This window comes from Pogona vitticeps, chromosome 2 (assembly GCF_051106095.1).
Source record: "Pogona vitticeps strain Pit_001003342236 chromosome 2, PviZW2.1, whole genome shotgun sequence".
Lineage (NCBI taxonomy): Eukaryota > Metazoa > Chordata > Lepidosauria > Squamata > Agamidae > Pogona > Pogona vitticeps.
The window spans coordinates 306,896,928-306,915,285 of record NC_135784.1 but is presented as its reverse complement, the minus strand read 5'-3'; positions in this window follow the sequence as shown (position 1 = coordinate 306,915,285).

The window sequence follows — 18,358 nt, the reverse complement described above, 5'->3', positions numbered from 1 at the left end:
CATCATTTAAATGCTTTATGAAAAGCCAAAGGAAGATGCAGGGCTATCATCCCAGCACTTCATAAGGAGAAACCAAGAAACAACTCAAAAACTATCTTGTTTCTTTCTCAGATTTCAATGCCCTCCTTATTGCTTACAATATTTGCATTGCAGGCCAATGTCCGTGGACAAGCCAACGGGCAGGGGGGTCATGACTGAAGATGTCATCTTCCAAAGTAAGGATGTTAAGAATAATCACTCGTTGAAATCCTACTAATGTGCATTTACACTGCAGAAAGCAATAACACCACCATGAAAAGTTAATTTAAATGATCTGAAAGCTTCTGAATCTCCTGGGCCACCCTTCTGCCTTGGGGAAGCCTTTGGGAGCCTCAACATGGTGGGGGGAAAATAAGGGGGGGAATCAGTGTTGGGCCACCCATAGGGTGATTCAGCAGCCATATATATACAGGTGATACTCAGTGGCATCCTTTATTATGTGCTTATTATGTGCTCCAAGCCCCAGATTCATTGCAGAGTCTTGAGTCTTGAGTCATCTCAATATTGTTGCAGAGTATTGAACTTCTGGTTAAACTTTCTTTTGATACACAGCAGAAGTACAGAGACTCATAGAGAAGAGTTCCATGTTCCCCAGATAGTCCTCCCCTTTCTCATTAAGTGGCACTTGAGGTCTCAATAAATCTTTCTGAGACATTTGTAGGGGAAAGTGTTTCATTACTTACAGTTGTTAACAGATCAACAGCAAGGAAACAAGAAACGCACCTGACTTCAACAGACCAAAGAGAGGGAGGAAAGAACACCTGACAAAAAAGCAGGTCTCTCTTTGAATTCAGAAGTGGGAGGGAACAACTGGTCAGGGCTGGATAGATGAATAGTCACTCAACCCAGAAAAGTAGTTCCCAGACAAACAAAGTACAGGCAGCATGCGAGGTTGTAAAAACTCCAGTAGATATATTCCCTAAAAAGAAGTGCCGTTTGGATGGGAAGAAATGAAACAGATTGATTTGTGACTGAAGAAAATAGCAAGGATGGGGATTGAACTTGTGGGACTCATTGTCAAGTTTAGTTTAAGTCACTCTGATGACTTGACTCAGACTCTGCTCAGTTGTTTCCCCCCCCCCCCCAATGATTTGGGCTAGTCTCGGAACCTGCCCATGCTCTTCCTTTGTTCTGGGGGGAAAACTTGTTTTTAATAGGGATTTGGGGCTCGGGATTTGGTACTAAAGACTCAAACTCGAACCTGGGACCCACACCTACAGACTTGTCAGCCTCCCTGGAAAATAGTGTCTGGACAAAGGAAATACAGTTAGACAGAGGTCTCTTGCTCTTCCGTAATGACAAGCTTTTAGTTCCAGCAACTCTCCAAGGTTCAGGAATTAACAGGTCTCTGAATATCTATTCATGGAAGCCAGGTGGGCTGTTGAGTCCTAAGATTAGTCCCTAAGCGGTTTTATACTGGCTTTGAGGAGGTTCCATCACTGCCTAGTTACGCATCAGATTGATTGGGAAGCTTTATTGTTTTATAAGCCTCTGCTTGGTCTGTTACCAAGTCACATTAACAATCTGTTAATGGCTTTCATTATTCCCAAAGCATGCACAATAGGTGTGTACAACCTGGAAATGTTCCTTAGAGGAACAAAGAAGAATGGGGATAATTGTGTGATCTGCTCCTCCGGTGACATTTTCCGATGACAACCGTCTACCCAGACACTCAGAACGATTTCTAAACATCGGCTTCCAATCTGGAGGCCCAGGCAAGCTCATAAAGAAAGAAAAAAGGTGCTCAAGAAATGTCATTGCACCAAGCAACAGATTGAAGTGCCAGAAAAACCTAATTGGTTCATAGCAACTTTCTTAGCTTCGATGTGTAAAGCAATGAGAATGGAGTGCATGAAGAACACAAAGCCATTGGATTGCAAAAGAAATCCATATTAAGCAAAAATTCCAATACATTGTTGATCTTGTTATCTGTCTGTCTATCACCATCCCTTTTTTTTACTAGATTCTTCTTTTTCATCAACACACAAGGACTCCATTTTTTTTTAAAGATTTATTCGAAACAACAGGTAGCAGTTCTTTTTCTCCTTTAACAAAACTCAAGTCCAATACGTCATTTTTAGCGTTCCATAAGTCACTTTCCACATTCTTTTTCTCTGTAACCATAGGTTCAACCAAACAACTAACCGGGAGCAACATATCACTAACCAGAGAGGCAGAAAGGCTATTCACAGGCTCATATGAACTTCAAGGAGAAACACTCGTCCCACATCGTTTTCCCATCCCTTCTTCCTGGTATCGCTCCAGGCTTTGAATGGGAACTGGGTTTTTCCACCACTGTTTTCAGGGGAGTTAAGATATCTCCTCACCTCCCTGGTGTTTGCTTCTCTTTCTCTCTTTTGTGTCTCCCTTTCTGTCGGCTCCCGCCAGTATGGAGGCTTATGAATGTGTCTTTCCCTCAACTCGCTTTCAGCCATCTCCCTTAATGGTACCCATTCCCATCTCTCTTAATGGGACCCATTCCCTTGTCCAGGGATCTTCTCTGATAACCTCTACCCACACATCTTTTCCTCTTTCTTCCTCCACAGCCCAGCACTCACTTACCTCATACCTTATTTCTTCTCCTCCCTTTATACCTCCATCATTTCTGGCCAAAACAGCACCTCCTCCTGCCAGTTCCTTTCCCAGGTTTTCCACTTGCATTCTGTTTAAAAAGACACTTCCTCCCCCCTTTATTTCTTTTTCCCCCCTTCTCATCTATTGGTGGTGGCTGCAATGCTGCGGAATGCCTTATCCACAGATATACATCAGGCCTTCCGCCTTTCGTCCTTCTTGTCCTTCCGAAAACACATTGAAGTCATACTGTTCAAAGAGTCCTTTGGACACATCTTAGTTCTGTAACATCTTCGTGGCCCATGCACTGTGCTGATCTTGATTTCAATTTGCTATCAGAGCTTCCATCTTTTTTTTTAGCATCCTTTAATGTTTCTTGTTGCTCTTTTTATATCTTTGTGGGTGGTGTTCGGTTGTGGTATTTTAACTGTAGTTAGCCACCCAGAGTAGTGTCCCAGCATTAGATGAGTGGAATAAAAATGTAATGAATAAATTAATGATTAAAATAAAATAAAATAAACAAAACACAATAAAACCCAAGTCAACTCCCTGGTATGACTTAAGTCCTATTTGATAATGAGTCCTGCAACTTGAGTCCCCATTCCTGGTGAAAAGTAACAGGTAGAGCACAGGGTGTGATAGGCGCTGTGGGTTAAACCGCAGAAGCCTCTGTGCTGCAAGGTCAGAAGACCAGCTGTTGTGCAGAACAGTGTTCTGAAGAAAATCAACCACATAAGCTTAGTTATTTGTTGGTAATGCCACTAGCAACAATGAAAAAGGTGCTGCTTCCTCCCCCATCCCTTGTAGGGGAAAAGAATTCACAGCAGTTGCCATTTTGGGGGGGTGTCTCAGTTTGTCAAGAGACCCTTTTATGTGACAGCCAAAAAAAATGCAAGTTCAGTAGGCATTACTGTATTTTTTCCATGTATAAGATTATACTTTTGTCTAAAATATTTAGACTAAAAATTGAGGGTTGTCTTATACATGGAAGTAAGCTGAGGAAAGAACAAAAATAAGTGGAGGGGAAAGCAGGGATCAAAGCGATCCCACAGGACTTTGATCCCTGCTTTCCCCTCCACTTGCTAAGCCCCACTTAGATTTCTTAATTTTTGGTTAGAAAAGCGGCGGGTGTCTTATACATGGTTGCACCTTATACAGTACATCCTTAGAACAGACCAATATTCTGACAACACTCCATGGGGGTGTCAACACAAGGAAGGGGCTAAATAACATCTTTCTTTAAACACAAAGTTTAAAATAATTTAGAGATATCCACAAAGCAAAAAGTGAATTGCTGAAATAGGTAGCACATACATAGACGTTCGTCAGATCACTTATGTTCTGAACCAGAGAAGATATTTCAAGAAGAGTTGTGGCTCAGTTCATTTTGCAGCCACAAATTATGAGCTGGGCAGATGTGTATGCTGCGTTACGAACCTCAGGCATATTGCTATGGCATAGCAGAACCAAGCCAAGAATACCAAATGGGCAAGTAAAATCTTGATTGTTTGGCAACCTTACTCAGCTGACCAACAGCTTCTGGATCAGCCATTTGTATATTCTTGTAAATTTGTGGTGTCTCCTGTTTATAAAGAGATTTCAAAAGCCCACAAGCTGGAGCCAGCTACAAAACAATGGAATCCATAATCTATTGCAGGAAAGGTTTAGTTTTGTTTTCAAGTAAGACTTTTCCCATTTCACTTGCTGTTGTTAACTTGGAGTTAGAAATCCTTTATTACCCAGTGCAATTACTTAGAAATCTACCGGTCAATCTTATTCTAACCCCTACTTTCCTCTAAGGCAGTTTTTCCCAACTGGGGGTCATGATCAGACGTGAGGACGGTTTAAAAAATGAAAAAATGAAACACAATATTCGTGGAAAATCGCTGACCGTTAAATATTCATCTCGTCATATTCGTAGGGTTCAGAGACCCCCATGAATATGAAGGGATGAACATTTCCCCATTTTATTCATCCCTTCATCATCATCATCATCATCAACAACAACAACAACAACAACAACAACAACAACAACATTCTGCCTACTGGCTGCCGATCAACTGATAGGCAGCCAACCACCCCACAGCCTACCCCCACCCCCTTCCTCTCCCTACCTTAGCCTGCCTTAAGGGAATCCAGGCTGCCCTTTGCAAAGATGGCAGCTGCAGATTCCCTACCCTAAATGAAGCCTCAGCCACCATCTTTGCAAAGGGTAGCCAGTTTCCCTGATGGAGACCTCGACAGCAGCTGCGGTTACGGTAAGGGAGGTCGACAGGTGTGGGAGTGGTGTGGTGTGGGGGGAGCACAACAGTGGGGATGGCAGCGGGGGTGGCAGTGGCAGCGGGGGGCAGAGGTGTGGTGTTTTTTTAATACCCCCCCCCCCCACAAATCAATGAATACATTCATTATTCATCGCTTCATGGGGGCAACTTCATGCTTCGTGAGTCATCAACTTTTGATGACTCACCAAAATGGTGAGTCATCCCCATCTCTAGTCATGACCCCTAAGGGGGTCACCTTATATGATCTGTGAAACTATTTTCCTTGACCTTTTAGAACCAGATATTAAAATCAGTAGGAATGGGTATGTATGAGAAGCAGCCCTTTGGGGGAGAAAAAAGCCTCTACTTTCCATGGATTCATCGTCGTTTAGTCGTTTAGTCGTGTTCGACTCTTTGTGACCCCATGGACCAGAGCATGCCATCTTCCACTGCCTTCCGGAGTTGTGTCAAATTCCTATTGGTTGCTTCGATGACACTGTCCAACCATCTCATCCTCGGTCGTCCCCTTCTCCTCTTGCCTTCACACTTTCCTAACATCAGTGTCTTTTCCAGGGAGACTTCTCTTCTCATGAGATGGCCAAAGTATTGTAGCCTCAGCTTCAGGATCTGTCCTTCCAGTGAGCACTCAGGGTTGATTTCCTTCAGAAAGGATAGGTTTGCTCTCCTTGCAGTCCAGGGGATTCTCAAGAGCCTCCTCCAGCACCACATTTCAAAGGCATCAATTCTTCGGCGGTCTGCTTTCTTTATGGTCCAGCTCTCACTTCCATACATCACGATAGGAAAAACCATAGCTTTGACTATTCGGACTTTTGTTGGCAAGCTGATGTCTCTGCTTTTAAAGATGCTGACAAGGTTTGTCATCGCTTTCCTCCCAACAAGCAGGTGTCTTTTAATTTTGTGGCTGCTGCCATCATCTGCAGTGGTCATGGAGCCCAAGAAAGTAAAATCTGTCACTGCCTCCATATCTTCCCCTTCTATTTGCCAGGAGGTGATGGGACCAGTGGCCATGATCTCAGTTTTTTTGATGTTGAGTTTCAGACCGTTTTTTGCACTCTCCTCTTTCACCCTCATTACAAGGTTCTTTAGTAACTCCTCACTTTCTGCCATCAGAGTGGTGTCATCTGCATATCGGAGGTTGTTGATATTTCTTCCGGCAATCTTAATTCCGGTTTGGGATTCCTCCAGTCCAGCCTTCCGCATGATGTATTCTGCATATAAGTTAAATAAGCTGGGGGACAATATACAGCCTTGTCGTACTCCTTTCCCAATTTTGAACCAATCAGTTGTTCCATATCCAGTTCTAACTGTTGCTTCCTGTCCCACATATAGGTTTCTCAGGAGATAGACAAGGTGGTCAGGCACTCCCATTTCTTTAAGGACTTGCCATAGTTTGCTGTGGTCCACACAGTCAAAGGCTTTTGCATAGTCAATGAAGCAGAAGTAGATATTTTTCTGGAACTCTCTGGCTTTGGTCCCTAGTTCCTCTGCCCCTTCAAAATCCAGCTTGTACTTCTGGGAGTTCTCAGTCCACATACTTTACCTCATAAAAATGCCTTTTTATTCCATGGGAGGAGGGGTTTCCACAGGTGATGTGGCTATTATAAAAAGAGGTTGCGACTCTGAATAGGTTGGAAACCATTGCTGTAAGATCTAGAAAGCTTGCCATGTGAGGAAAGACTGAAAGAACTGGGCATTTTTAGCCTTGAGAAAAGAAGACTGAAGAGAGATAGGACAGCACTCTTCAAATCCTTGAAAGGATCCTACAGAGATGGGGCAGGATCTGTTCCCAATCATCCCACAGTGCGAGTCACACCATAATGGGCTCAAGTGGCAGGAAGCCAGATTTGAGTTGATTATCAGGAAAAACGTCTTAACTGTTAGAGCAGTACAACAACAGAACCAGTGACCTTGGAGGTGGTGAGCGCTCCAATGCTGAAAGTGGCCAAGAGAAAATTGGAGAACCCTCTGTCTGATCTGCTTTGATTTGGATTCCTGCCCCTTCCAACTCCATGACTCTATGATTATATGTAAGGGTGGAAAATAAATGTATTTGGTTCACACTTGGTTCTATGTAGTTTTGTACATTGTGCACTTCCCGAGACTGGAATGAGGATGAGAAACATTTTTGCCTTAGAAATCTACACATTTCCAAGGCTTTCAGTGAATTCTGGACACTAAGAAAAGATATGCAAATCCATGTATGTTTTTTCGAAAACGTAAGATGAGAAAAAATGTGAGGATTTGAAAAATGCAGACCAATGTGATTCGAATGATAGGAAAAGGTGTAAAAAAAAAAGGTCTGCATTAGAACATACATGTGCATGGGGGGGAAGGCACAAAAATGCAAGCATTTCCACACAGAAATGGAGTAAGGGGCAATCTTGCAAACAGATACAGAACTAGAATTGGATGAGAATTCCACAGGATTCTGAGAAATGGAAAGAAAAAAGAAGAAGAAGAAAAGAAGAAAAGTGGACACATTTTCCCGTCCCTCCTCGCCCGCAGTTTATGTTTTCAAAAACGGTTGATTTCCAGACATTGAGCAGACACACTGTTAATTAATTGCTTTTTCCCTTGGATTAATTATGAACAGGACTAGGAAGGGGAGTTAACCTAGCTTTAATTGCCTTCCACAAAAGTCACATGTTTGAAGAACATTACAATGGCATCGGTGCTTCCAGCGTCTGAAGCAGACTTTCGCATCTCCTGAGGTTTGTCTAATAAGCCATTTAATTGCTCCTTCTTGCTGTCGAGTTGTTGGACAAAATGCACCTGCCGCGCCAACAACTGTTCGTTGTGCTTGAAACCCAAATAAGCACGAGGGTAGTTTGCCATTGCTTGCTGGCACAAGGTTGTTGCTAGGACCCCGGGAAGTGGAAAGAGGTGGCATCTCCACCAAGAAGGTTAATCACTTGATGTGGAGAAAGACCCATGTGACTCAGTTTCCACCTCTTTCTTCAGGTGTCTAATAAAATAAATCCATCTTGCCCTTCTTTGGAATATTGCATTAAAGTCAGCAAGATATTCAGTGATGTCTGTTGCAGGAAAATCACCCTTTACTATGTAGCAAGCTATACAGAAGACACCATCTTATGGGCAGACAGCAGCCACGGCTTGAAATGAATTCGGATGAGAGCAAAGAAAGAAAGTGTCAAAGCAGGATTACAGTTGAACAAGAATAAGAGAAAAATCATGACTACTGGAGAACTGCATCACTTTAATGTTGACAATGAAGAAACTGGAATTGTTCACATTTTTGTATGCTCAGTCATCAATTTTGTATGTTCAGTCATCAATCCAAATGGAGACTGCGGCCGAGAAATTAGAACACTAAGACGCGGAAGGTCAGTAGCGAAGGAATTAGAGAATATCATCAATGGGAAGGTCGGGTCACTAGAGACCAAAACCAAGGTAATAATCAAAGTGTAACCGTAACCATAACTGTTCAAACATTGAGATTTCCAATTAAAAGGATCTAAGCACCAGGGTAGAGGGAGATTTTTTGACTATATGTCTGGATTGCTTTTAGGACTGTACATCAACTTTGCTCAAGTCTGGAAGACCAACCAATTTAGACTTTTTTCAGGCAGATTTGTATAAAGTTTGGATTGAAGCAGCTTGAGTAGGTTCAGATCCAGTTCAAAATCAAGGCTAACTAGTCTGACTTAGTGATTGAAAAGTCTAAAATGGAAGTGTTGGAAAGCCAGGCTGCAGGTCAGGATTATGTGAATGAATGATCTGCAGGGAGGGAACTGGGCTTTATTTAGTGATACCTGCAGCATGCAGTATGGGGCATGAATGTCATATCCATCACAATGACTACAAAGTACAATGTTTAAACCGCCCAGGATGCAGACCTTGAACCCTGCTATCTGAGATTCAGCACCCAACCACTCTCTTCAGGGACTAATATCACACCAAATTTCATGTAAGGTAAAGGTAAAGGTTGCCCTTGACATTTAGTCCAGTCGTCTCCGACTCTAGGGGGCAGTGCTTATCCCCTTTTCCAAGCCGTAGAGCCAGCATTTTTCAAAAGACAGTTTCCGTGGTCACGTGGCCAGCGCGACTAGACATGGAATGCCAAGACCTTCCCACCGAGGTGGTACCTATTTACTGACTGGCATTTTTACATGCTTTCGAATGGCTGGGTTGTCAGGAGCTGGGACAAGTGACAGGAGCTCACTCTGTTGCGTGGATTCAATCTTACGACGGCTGATCTTCTGACCCTGCAGCCCAGAGGATTTGCAGTTTAACCCACAGCGCCACCATGTCTCCAAGTTTCATGTAGATCGGTGCAAAAAAAGTGAGTTGCACCCATTCTTTCCATTGCAGGTCAGTGGGAGAGTGGGTGAATTCCACTGTAGAATCAGTTTGAATCTCAGGCCCGGTTTGAATTTGGAAGTTCCCAGATCACCACAGATCAAATCAGGCACCACCCCAAAGGGTCATATTCACCTCCAGACCAAAGCAGGACCCCATGATACAACCAGTTAGAGAAGACACTCCAGAGCTGGACAGATTATTTCTCTGACTCAGCATTGGTTCAATGTGCACATTCATTTTTTTTGAAAGACACGGGAGTTCTGTTCTGCACCCAGACTTTCATTTCCAGCACCCTGCCTTGTTTATCCTTGAATGCAAGGGGCACTTCCCTTCCTTTCAGAAAAAGCTGTCACCAGATGGTTCTGCAAAGTTGCCTGGCAATCCTAGCATCCCTAGCATGATTCGTCCCTCTCCCTCGGCTTGAGTGTGTACATCCAGTTTGTTTCTAGATGGCTGGAGAGCTGGTAGCATTCCCTGGCTTTCATTTCCCCCTTCCTCTAAAAATATCAGAGTCCTGCTGGATTGGACGAAAGGTCCATCTGGTGCCCCATTCTGTTCCCAGCAGTGGCCAACCAGATGCTTCCAAGAAACAAACAAAAAACAGCATCAAGAAGACTGTCCTGTTTGCCCTCTTCCTCCTCCTGTTAAGCATCTCACATTCAGAGGGACACTATCCCTGAGCACAGAATTCCTATTGAAGAATTAGAACTAACAGCCATTGATAGCTCTTGCTTTGATCCATTTGTCCAGCAGCTTTGTTTGTTAGAAGGGAGCAGTCCTTAGAATCATTGAGTTGGAAGGGCCATCAAGAAAAACCTGCTGCTCAATTGCAGGAATCAAAGTCAAAGTAGATCTGACACATGGCTGTCCCATTTTCTCCCGAATGCCTCCAGCATTGGAGTGCTCCTCATGTCCCGAGGTTATTGGTTTCATTGTCATACTGCTCTTAACGGCTAAGAAGTTTTTCCTGGTATTGCGGTTAAATCTGACTTCCTGTAAGTTGAGCCCATTATTAAGTGTCCTGCATTCTGGGATGATCAAGAACAGATCCTGCTCCTCCAACATGGGAGAGGACAACTCCCATTTTGACTGGGAATTTTGGAAGCTCCAATTCAAAAGAGCAAAATCTCTGGACTTATTCTCAAAAGCAGATTTTCAAGCTCCCTATTAGATTCCCTGCTTTTCGAGTACTTTAGAGACATCTTGCGAACCTTCCTGCAAACACTGTTTTCTGGCTTGTCTTCTCTGCTAGCAAATATTATCCTTGTTTTTCTTCAGCTACTTTCTCATTAGTGCTAGTGGACAAGGACTGGCCATTTCAATTCGTCATGACGCCAGGAAGGAGTTTGGCAAAGGCACTGGTGTCATTGCTACAGTCGATGATCCCACATTGCAAAGCCAAGAGACGGATGGCGCTCTGCCATGGATGCCTCTGTTGCTGCAGGGTTGATATTCTGCATCTGCATTTGATTTGTGGCAGACTCTGTAGGGATGAAGAAAAAAGGACAGTGCAAAAGCATGCCCTTGTGTTGTCAAAAGAGAGTAAGTAAGTTGAAAGTGACTCTGCTTTGTGGGTAATACTTACAGGGTCTTGCATCTGGTCATCATTCCATTGATATCTAACCAGAAAACTTTAGAAAAGAGATAAAAGAAACACTGGCCAGAATCCTCTTCCCAATCCCTGCTTGCATATGAGAGATTGAATAAATCTTGGTGGCAAATTATTGCTCATGGATAAGGTGCTGGTTGTGTTCTGGGCATGCCCATGATCTCATGATCAGGCACATGTCCAGGAATCCAGCCATCACCTCATTAAGGAGCAGCAATGTGCCCTCAAGACATATTCTATTTCCATTATGCAAAGATGAACCAGCAGTAGGAGTCTACCCATTAATTATTGTCCAGGAAGGATACATTTTAATGAGAAATCTTAACACTGAAATATGGAGGGACATTTTGTGAAAATATGTCCCTCCCTAGAGAGCCCTGGACACAGAAGTGTCTGAGGAGGAAGAGGCAAATGAAATAGCAAGGGTAGACATGAGGACAAATTAAAAACAATTTGTGATATTCGTGCAATATCGCTGGTTCATGGGGTATTCATCCCTTCATGCTTGTCAGGTCTGGAGACCCTGACGAACATGAAGGGACGAATATTTATCCATTTTTATGTCTCTGTTTGTGCAGGCTGACCGTGGGAAGGGAAACAGGGTTTGCCATCCCACAGCGAGCCTGCTTGTCAAAGTCCCACCGATCAGCTGTTCTCCGAGATATTGTTTTAACAACAAATCAACAAATATTCATTGATTCCTCATTAAAATTTGGTGCTTCATCTATCCGTCCATTCGTCAATGTTGATGAAGGATGAATCACAATGAAGCACTGTTTTTTTTTCTGATTCATCCCCATCTCTAATCCTTAGTGACAAGGGAGACCTTGTTTCTCTTTTCAGAATAATACATTTGAGTTGGGGGGGAAATTGTAGTTCGTTAGGACACCAGTTTTTCTAATACATTCATTCCACTCTGTCTGGAATTTCTTAGTATAGGATTAGTATGGGATAAGAGAAGAGCTCCTTTTATAGAGAGGAATCTGATTAAAGGACAGTAAACAAGGCAGTGGAATCAATAGATAGTTCTCCTCACAAGGAAAAGAGGTAAATATGATGGGCAGAACCTGCTTTTGGTGTTGGATTTCTCGAGCATTTGCACCAAAATGGCAAATGGAGTGAGCATGTATAAAGAGAGGTAAAGGTTAAAGGTAAAGGTTCCCCTTGACATTTAGTCCAGTCGTGTCCGACTCCAGGGCGCGGTGCTCATCCCCGTTTCCAAGTCGTAGAGCCAGCGTTTTGTCCAAAGACAGTTTCCGTGGTCACGTGGCCAGCATGACTAGACACGGAACGACGTGACCTTCCCACTGAGGTGGTACCTATTTATCTACTCGCATTTACATGCTTTTGAACTACTAGGTTGGCAGGACCTGGGATAAGTGACGGGAACTTCCTCCGTCGCGTGGATTCGATCTTACGATGGCTGGTCTTCTGACCTTGCAGCATAGAGGCTTCTACGGTTTAACCTATAGCACCACCATGTCCCTGTGATGCATTCTACCTGTGAGGAAATTTGCAACTCTTGATACATTATTAGTCTCAAAGCTTTTACTTAAAAAAAGATTTGTACTCAATTGCTCAGGATCTGGTGGCAAAAGCAATAGAATTTCTACTTATACCTCTGATGAAATGGAGTATACGATGTGCATTTAAGATTTTGGACTGCAAATCCCATCTTTTTCATTTCTGGGAGTCCTACCCACAGGATCTAGACCTTAGAGACACCTAAACTGTGCTCTCCCAGAGAGAAGGCCCTACTGGCTGCTTTCATGACTTGCATGGGCGTAACTTCCTATTTGAACAGGAAGTTGCCCCTATGGTTTGCAGGAAGCTTCCTGTTCAAACAGGAAGTTAGGGCATTCTAAAGCATGAAGCGTGTTATCAGGGCTTTCTCTCTGGGTGAGCAAAATTTCGGTGTCTTTAAGGTCCGAATCCTTCAGGTGGGATTCATACAAATAATAGGTATGAGATTTGTAGTCCAAAAATGTTAAATACACATCCTGTCTTCCATTTCATCAGATTGAAGCCGGCATGAGTAGTCATTCTGTTGTAGCCACCAAAACCAGAGGATTTGAACACCATACCATGATATTAAGAGTATAATTGAATACGCACTGATTGTGTTGTTCTGTTTCTAGTCTGAAGTCTTACCACCCAAATACAGGTCAACTGGACTTAAAGAAAACATCAAGTATCTCCAGCAACTGGTCTTAAAGAAAGCATCAAGCTTCTCCAGCAGTTGACTCGGGCCATAGAAGACCTGGTCTACTTCTGACACACATTTAATGTTCTCTTTCTTGTCCATACTTCCTTTGGGCTACCAGACACCCTCACAAGAAAAGCCTCTCTTTCATCCTCGTTATATTGGAAAATAAATTAGTTGGACTCGCACTATCGGGGAGAATGTCATTAGGGCAGTATTTGTCTTTTTCTGCCTTCCCTGCACTTTCTATCAAGGACTTGGGTACGAGGGCTTATATCTCTTTTTTATCTCTCTTATGTGTTAACTTAGAAGAGAAGGAAAACAGAGCAGATATTTTATCAGAGCCTGTGTTCAGGAAGGACTGTTGTCATTGCTGGCGTGTCCATATATATTATCTCTCCCTGTTTCTTTCTGACCTCTTTTCTCCAGGAAAATGGCTTGAGATATTTCCATAGGGGGGAAAAAAGGGGGGGGGGGGAGAGAGAAACAAGAACCAAGCAGATGATATTTCAGATGGGATTTTTCACTCTCGTTATTAAAGTTATAAAATTTATATAACACGCCCCCTTCTCTCTTCCTTCACATTGAAGTCCAGCATTCTCCTCTTCAAGCTGTTTCTGTTGTTCTTGCTTTTAGAGGCCTTTAAATGCTTTTCCCACAGATTTATGTGCATTTTGAGAGGCTGGTCAAAGAAAATTTGTGCTGCATTCTGTCTGTTCCTGAGGGTAAACACGGATGTCTCATCTTTCCCATGCCTCTAAACCAAGGTGGACAACTACAGTAGGCTTGGGGCCCTGCTTTATCTCCCCAAATCTCCTTTGGTCATCTGGAATACTGAGTCCAGTTGTGGGCCCCACATCTTAGGGAGGACATTCACAGATTGTTGTTGTTTCGTTGTTAAGTCGTGTCCGACTCTTCATGACCCCGTGGACCAGAGCACGTCAGGCCCTCCTGTCTTCCACTGCCTCCCGGAGTTGGGTCAAAGTCATGTTGGTCGCTTCGATGACCCTGTCCATCCATCTCATCCTCTGTCATCCCCTTCTCCTCTTGCCTTCACACTTTCCCAACATCAGGGTCTTTTTCAGGGAGTCTTCTCTTCTCGTGAGATGGCCAAAATATTGGAGCCTCAGCTTCAGGATCTGTCCTTCCAGTGAGCAGTCAGGGTTGATTTCCTTCAGAACAGATAGGTTTGTTCTCCTTGCAGTCCAGGGGACTCTCAGGAGCCTCCTCCAGCACCACAATTCAAAAGCATCCATTTTTTGGCGGTCAGCCTTCTTTATAGTCCAGCTCTCACATCCATATATCGCTCCTGGAAAAACCATAGCTTTGACTATTCGGACTTTTGTTGGCAAGGTGATGTCTCTGCTTTTTAAGATGCTGTCAAGGTTTGTCATCGCTTTCCTCCCACGAAGCAGGCGTCTTTTGATTTTGTGGCTGCTGTCACCAGCTGCAGTGATCATGGAGCCCAGGAAAGTAAAATTTGTCACTGCCTCCATATTTTCCCCTTCTATTTGCCAGGAGGTGATGGTGTCAGTGGCCATGATCTTAGGGATTTTTTTTTTTTTTGATGTTGAGCTTCAGACCATTCTTTGTGCTCTCCTCTTTGCAAACAGGATGAGAATGGATCTGAAAACCAAGTCCTGTGAGGAAAGGCTGAGGGAGTGAGGTAAGTTTCACCTGAAGAGGAGAAGATTGAGAGGTTATATGATAGCTATCTTCAAATACTTCAAAGGCTGTCACATGAAAAATGGAACAAGCTTGTTTTCTTCATCTCCAGAGGGTATAACCCAAGATGATGGTTTCAATTTTTTAAAAAAAAACTAAAAAGATTTGGACTAAACTTTAGGAAGAACTTTCTAACAGGAACACCTGTTTGATCACGAATGGACTACCTCAGAAAATAGTAGATTGTCCTTCACGGAAAGCTTTTAAACAGAGGTTGATTTAGAATGACAAAATGAAAAATAGGACACAGTTTCCGTACTTTTAATAGTTGGGAGGAAGAGAATATTTCAATGGGTGTAGTGTGTGTTGAAAGGGACACCAGACAAAATATTATCTTCTACATACCTGTCAGAGATGGAGAATAGTTAATATTATTCTCCTTGCCTGTGAGTATGAGAAGGAGCTTCTTGGTGTGCTCAGCAGAGTTCTCATACTTGTCACGAGAAAGTTTTTCATAAAAATGAGTAGGTTTTGTGCATATCAATTTTTCTGCAAAACTGTGCAAAAATAAATGTTTTGTTGTTCAGAATTGTAAGTGAGCAAGTGAGTGTCAAAATCATTCTGTCACATCTATCTATCTATCTATCTATCTATCTATCTATCTATCTATCTATCTATCTATCTATCTATCTATCTATCTATCTATCTATCTATCTATCTATCTATCTATCTATCCATCTATCCATCCATCCATCCATCCATCCATCCATCCATCCATCCATCCATCCATCCATCCATCCATCCATCCATCCATCCATAATTGCAGGTATTTTTGTCTTCCTTATAGCTTTAAAAGAGGCAGCTGTGCTAACATACCAGGCCAAAACCAAAAAGAAAAAAGAAAAAAAAAATAAAGAAGGCAAAAAAGTTGTGGCAGGTTAAAGATAAACTACTGTGTTTTAGTGACAGCTTTCATGGACAAATCCACTTTGGCGGTGTCTTTAAGGTGCCCCAATGCTTAGATCGTCTATATTTTCCTTTGGTCTTCCTTCCTGGCTCCTGAATCTGTAGGGCGAAGGAATCGGCCTCCGGCGTCTCCCTTTGCAATCTCTTCCAGCATCCCCCCCCCCCACTCTCTCCGGCCTCAGAAGGGAACATTTTACAAATGGGTGAATATGAGAACAGAATAGAGAAAGTTGTGGTCATACATATTTAAAAGTGAAGTTTGCAAGAGGCTGGGTAGATAACGGTGTATATTTATTTATCTTTGGAAAGCTTTGTTGCAGTTCCTAGAGTTCTCCTTGACACCTTATCTATCACAGCCTTTCCACTGCATATTCTAACATTGTGCTTCTTTTAATCTTTGGATGTAAACAAAGGCTGGCTTGCTTTCTCTCTCTCTCTCTCTCTCTCCCCCCCCCCCCTTTGGCTCTTTCTTTCTCATGACACAATCCCATCCTGGCAAAAGGAGAGACTGAATATTGATTCATTGGGTCCAAGTAACACTCCAAAGATAATTTAAAACACCACCCAATCTAGCAAAAGCCCATTTCTCTCTCCCCCCACCATCATCCCTTTTCTTATTAGACTTCTCATAGACCACATTTGAAGTACACATACATTTACATCAGACAGCTGAAATTCTCCTGTAGTGTTTTGATTCAAATGGAAGCAAAGAAGAATGCTCAGAATAGACTATTTACAGCCCCCCCTTCCTTTGGAGGGCTTCGTTGAAATGGCTTTCAGTTTTTCAGCTTGTTTCCACCCCCTTTCGACCCCACCATTGATTTTTTTCCCCCAAGCTAGCAGTGTGCAAAACACATACTTGGGTGTTTGCTGATATTCTGATTTCCTCCACGCTGCCAGCAGAAGTAACAGCTACTATCCGTAAAAGTGGAGAACACAATTTTCACGAGGCTGATCCACGAGGTTGTCGCATTTTGCACGCATGTCTTTCTGCGCCATTGCATGAAATGGGTATCGGGTTCCACATCTCTCAAAGCGTTGGGGCAGTTAGTCTGCTGCAGGTATTAGTTTTACACAAGCTGCCCTAAGGGCGTAATCCCAATCTCCCAAGTAGGCTGAGCACTTTACGTGGCAGTGTTAAACTTTGAACTAAAACCCGGACCGGATTCACCACCTCACTGACATCAGTGCCATTGATATGGGCGTAATTACTGCCTGCCAGGGGGGGAAATGAAGGACTAAAAGTTCAACAGATTGCATACTTGTATGTACACACTTGTGTCGACAAATATTTCAGAAGGGCTGTAACCCAAGGATAGAGCAGGTGCTTCATAGTATATGTCCCTCATTATGTGTCTTGTACCCTGGGTTGATCAAGAACAGATCCTGCCCTTCCTCTAAATGACTACCTTTCAAGTCTTTGAAAAGTTCTCTCCTATCTCCCCTTAGTCTTCTTTTCTCAAGGCTAAACATGCCCAGTTCTTTCAGTTTTTTCTCATTGGTCTTAGTTTCCAGTAATAATGGGCTCAAGCTACAGGAAGCCAGATTTCAGCTGAATATCTGGGGAAAACTTCTTAACTGTTAAATAGAGACGAATATAAAAATGGATTTTTTTTGATGAATATAGCCGATTTATTTATTTATTTATTTATTTATTGGACTTATATACCGCCCCATAGCGCTACAAGCACTCTCCGGGCGGTTTACAATTTTTAATTATACAGGCTACACATTGCCCCCCCAGCAAGCTGGGTACTCATTTTACCGACCTCGGAAGGATGGAAGGCTGAGTCAACCTTGAGCTGCTACCTGGGATTTGAACACCAGGTCGTGAGCACAGTTTTAGCTGCAGTACAGCGTTTTAACCACTGCGCCACGAGGCTCATCATATATTTGTTGATCTGTATTTGTCAAATTTTAAGTCCCGACGAATATAGATCAACAACTATTTCCCTGTTTTTATTCGTCCCCCATGCGAATAATAATTTAAAAAGCCATCCTATGGCTTTTTCATTCAATGGGCCAATAGTTTGATTCAGTAGAAAGCTATATTGTGTCTCCTCAAACCTGCTTTTTTTCTGGGACTTTCAACATGGACATATCAAATTTAGGCTTAGCTAAAGCTGAGCCAAAGGCTTTACATGGAGTAGATCTGGGCTCCATTTTGTGGGCTGAGTTGTTGTTGTTGTTGTTGTTGTTGTTGTTGTTGTTGTTGTTGTTGTTGTTGTTGTTGTTGTTAAATAAATTTGTACGCCGTCCATTTAGACAACGTCTACTCTGGGCGGCTCACAATAAAAGTAAACTAAAAACAATCAAATAGTATCAAACAACAATTTAACAACAGTGAGAAAATCATTCAAGATGGGGAAAAAAAGATAAATCAGATGGTGACGGGAGGGAAGGCCGGGTCCTGAGTTGGCTCTTGAAAATATCCAGCGAAGGGGCCCAGCAGATGTCGGGGGGGAGATTATTCCAAAGGCGGGGGGGTGACTGCCGAGAAGTATCAAAGCCTCTTCCAGCTCCTTTGTTGCTGTTGTTATGATTGGTATTGGTTGTGTGTGTGTTTCGGGGGGGGGGGTTGGTTCCCCCCCCCCATTTTGCTAGCAATGATGCTATAGTTCCATTTGGAAACAGTATATATTATATGCTTATCCAGAGATACAGATGAACAGTTTTCCATTTTCTGCCCCCAAATTACAC